Source organism: Odontesthes bonariensis, chromosome 2, assembly GCF_027942865.1.
Source record: "Odontesthes bonariensis isolate fOdoBon6 chromosome 2, fOdoBon6.hap1, whole genome shotgun sequence".
Taxonomy (NCBI): Eukaryota; Metazoa; Chordata; class Actinopteri; order Atheriniformes; family Atherinopsidae; genus Odontesthes; species Odontesthes bonariensis.
The window spans coordinates 10433603-10438520 of NC_134507.1; positions in this window are offsets into that span (position 1 = coordinate 10433603).

The window sequence follows — 4918 nt, forward strand, 5'->3', positions numbered from 1 at the left end:
GCAAGTACTTCCTGGTTCAGATACGCGTTGCTAAGGAAATGCGTTCACTGCAAACAGGGACACACGTGGAAGAAACGGAAACAAATAGCAGATGCATGTTTTTTAACTGAACGTCCCATTCAAATATTATAAAAGAAAGCAGACATTAAAGATTAGCTAACCACAAATCATTGAATAAGTAAGTACAAACAAACGATCAGTCAGGAATGAAGGTGTTTCGCTATTCTGGAAAATCCGATTGATTTTAAAATTACTTGTGCAAATACATTTTTGCCAAAATGATCAAATTCATCAGTTCACTCCAAATTTTGTTTTTATCATCCATTTGACGAACAAATCTTATATTGTGATAGTCAAAGTTGGAATGGTTTGATTATTTTGTGTAACAAAGAGCCTAGGGTATGGAGGACTGAAACTGCCAAGATAAATACTAACACATAATATAAATGGATAAAATAATTATAATGTTATGCCAATAAATAAATACAGGAAGTAAATGCAGGGAAAGAGAACAAGTACATGGAGAAATATATAAAATAAATAAATGAAACAAGTAAATAAAAAATTGAAAAGATCTCTCCACCCTAATGATCACACAGTAGGTGAGAGGCTGAACCCATGACACACTGAAAGACAGTCTCCCTTATTTGGATAATGATGCAGAATTGCATACAGTATGTAAAAATGAAGATAGTCAAATGTGTAAAAGGAGACATGTAAATAAATGTGCCTGGGGAAATTGATAGGGGAAGGAAAGGCAAGGGGAAAATAATAGAGAAAAAAATACACCTATGAATAAAAATATTGCAATTATTAGATAAAAGAGGAAAATAAGATACAGGATACAACACTTTTGGGGGTGGACACAAAATTTTCAAGAAGGACAGAAAAAAAACTTGACTCACTTGGGTCAGTGGTCACGCTGTTCCAGGTCAGTTTTTGACCACCTAATTTGGGCTATCACTTTTGGAATGATATGGAATCTAGTTAGCTGCTCTCCACTTTGTTGCCATTGTGGTATTCGGAAAAAAAATTCTCTTCGACTTCCTCATGAGGATTGTGGTTGAGTTCTTCAAGACTATGTGTTGTAGTTTCCTTCCAGTGTTTATTGAAACACACAACCAGCGTTGCTTCTGAGTATGGGACATGGAAACACATTCCAAAACCCCATGAAATAGTGTAGTTTTTTCTGATTTACGATCTAAAAGCCTACCATAAAATCTGAAGAGGGCCTCTCTCTCTCTGCAAGTTCTGATTTAACCATGCTAATTCTAAGATACATCTGATCGTAAATTCCTCTCAGATTCCTCTCTTTAGATGTCTCGGAGATGAGCGACATGTTGAGTTCCCTCTTGTGCAGATACCAATCCAAAAACAGATCAGAGACTCAAAGTGTTGCCTGCTGAAACATGCCTACTTTACTACACAAACTACACAACAACAACCTAGTAAAACAATTCCATCTCTGACTGCAACAATGTGATCAAGTTTTTTTTTTTTTTTTTAAATGTAAGAAGGTTGAAAATTGAATTGTATTTTGCTAAAGTGTTGATTTGGACTAACAGTTTTCATTGATTTTCTGTGCAGGATTTTAGGGGCAAGTCTAAATTCACATTTTCATGTCACAATTGGATTTATTATGAAGGACAAACAAAAGCCTTCCCACCCCCTCACCTGGAATAAAGCAGGCCTATTACAAGACGATGGGCCTCATGCAACAACCATTCATACAAACAGATTTTTTCTTAAGTTGTGCGTACGAGTGATTTAAGAGAATTTGCGCATTCACCAATTTTTTCATATTTTACGTTTTCTTTCTGGTACGAACACAATTTACGAGTGATCCAGACCTGTCGTAGGAATTTCGTAAAATAGTCCGAATATTCCAATCAAGTTTGCTTAACTAATGGAATGTATATTTGATTACTTTGAAGCAAACATAAATAGATATATACATTATACCCCATAATGATGCTGACATTATTCTGTTTAACTTAAATTGTGCACCAATTGAAGGTTAATTTGACTCTGGTTATAACAAGGTCAATGGGAAGCGTAACCAGCGGCTGATTTGCTACTTTTGGATGCCTTAGCGCTTCAGGCTCTTGAAAGAGACCGTGTAGATATCCTGCGGAGACAGACGAATCGCTGACATTGCGATTTAGATTGCCAAAGACTGTGCTGCTGCAAATATGCAGCTTACTAGAGCCACAACTCCAGAGAGAAACACGCCGATCAAACTCAATTCCACCACACGTCCAGGTCCTCACCACCCTTGGATTTTTGGCCATGGGAACCTTTCAGGGGGGGATTGGAGTCGTACGCTCCCCTCGGTCATCAAAACGCTCATCAGTTTATCACCCATGATACATCAAATTCCCATACACCGCTGTCCAACAAGTACAAATTAAGAAGGGCTTTCAAGCCATGGCTGGACTGCCAAACATAATCGTACAATTGGTGAGCTGAAGGCCAGGTGGGTGTGTCTCGATACATGTCAGATCATGCTGGCATGCTGCGTTTTGCACAATATTGCCATGAACGAGGGTCTCCCACTACCTGAACCAGCCCAGGCAGACCAGAAGTTGTGGTGCCAGAAGACCCCCCTCATGGACCACCCCATCAAAGTGCCATCATGATGAGGCAGCAACTGATTGCACGTCTTTAGTTGCAGTCATCGAGTGCATTTTTAAGCCATTTTTATATCAAACCATTTCTTCTTTATTTCTGGGATATTACGAATTACAGTTGACACGGAATTAACAGCATTCATAATAACTTCCCATTTCTTTGCTTTAGCAGGTCCACTGCTGACTCTGCTAAAAATGACAGATTTTCCTTTTTGGATCTCTGAAAGCAGAACTTCAATCTCAGAGCCCGTGAAGTTGTTCTTTTTGCGCCTTTATGCCATTCTCATGACTCAACACACAACACTTCCTGGCACAGGAGACAGGAAGCACAGCCTAATATGGTATTATTTTGGACATGGAGTATGCAAATTTACTATCCTCGTGCTCGTGCACTTAAATACGCATGGGTGGCATTCATCATTTACGCAGGTCGTTTACAAACTTTTTCCGAAGTTAAGAGCGTTTGTTGAATCTGACGTTGCGTATTCGTACAAGACCTTTGTAAAAAGTAAGAGAAATGTAGAATAAAAATACGAAAATGTTCTTGCATGAGGCCCATATCCTTGGACTGGCAACTAGCTAGCAAAATGTTGTTCCTTCATAAATGAAAGCATAAGCATAAATGAATGGATACCACCATTTGCAGAACTAAAAAGCAGCTATTCCTGAGTGAAGATCTTCAAGATTTTACCCAGTGACTTGTGACAGGGGAAATATTATTACAGTGCCTTTCAGTGGAACTTTTGAGATCAATATTTTTATAGGAAGTAAAGCACAGGGTGACATTAAAGCTCTCAGAAAAATTTGACCTATGAGGTCTTGAACATAGACATAATATACGTAGACGCCTCATGGCGTGCTGGAACGTAACAGCGTCGCCGCCATATTGGATGGGTCTCCTCACTCTAGGCAAGCACCAGAATCAATTGGAGTCGACGGAGAGGGGGCAACTATGCCCGTATTTTGTGCAGTTTACAGTTGCAATAACCGGCGCAGTATTGATACCATATCGTGTGGGATTACCTTTCGCAGGTAAGATTAAACAAATATTTCTGTTATTTTACCATATTATGTCATCGTAACTAACGTTACTTACGTGTAACGCTATTGCAGCGGGGACTGGCACTCTCTCTCATTGTCTCTTGCTGTTTTTTGTTTCTTCTTCATATTTTGAAGGTTTCGCAGTGATACAGGCTTGAGGAGGCAATGGGAAGTTGCTATAAGACGGGAGGGTTTTGTTGCGACTGAGTCGCCAAAGCTCTGTAGTGAGCACTTCAAGCCTGAGGATTTTGATAGGACGGATGAGATTGTCAGGCTTAGAGATGATGCTTGTGTCATTTGTGGTGTCTGCATTTCACAAAGTAAGGCTGCACCATGTCGCAAAATTAACTACCCTGGAGTTACAGAAAGCCATCAAGAAGCTGTGCAAAACAGTTCTTTTTCAAGGGTTTCAGCTCCCCAGCCCCAGTTGCAAGCCTAACAGGGTAGTGTTATGCTGGAATGACCTGGAATTATAACGCTTACTCTCTAGGCCTTTAAAAAATTTTTACTGAGCTGGTACAGTATATACGTGCAACGTTATATTACATATAGCATACTATAATGTTTACTTTCACCATATTTATAATTCCACCATTTTTTAGAACTGTATATATCTTTTTTCTCTTATATTTATAACTGTTTTTACTACTCAACACTTTATTTATTTATTTTATTCACGACACTTTACTTTATTCATTGTTGGGTTTTTTTCTGTTTTTCTTGAGTGCCAACAAAGTTTTGTTGTAGGAATACAATGACAAATAAAAAAATCCTTGAATCCTCTATGGGAGCTTGTACGTATATGTCTTACAGAAGGGTCGTGTGTGTGTATGAGAGAGAAATAAATTCAAATGAACAATCAAACTTGTTTCTTTATTAAAATATAAAATTTACATTTAAATTCATTTATACTTTTATCAATATGCCATAGCCTACCATATGTCTTTGTTAAAGAGCATAATACAAAGTCTTTCAGCATGAAAGCACGTATTTATAATGTGTGACAGCATCCTGTATCATAACTAAATTTCCGCCGTTTATAACAAACCAAACCGTGTGTAAATCTGGTAAATATTCGGGGAGTTATGATTATTGTAGTTGGGGATATACACGATCCTCAGTCGAAATAAATGCAATGTGGGGGCATTGGAGACCCATCCAAGATGGCGGCCGCGCTGATACGTCAGCTCCAATAGGCAGCGTCAGTCTATGAGGCTTCTACGTATATTATGTCTATGGTCTTGAAT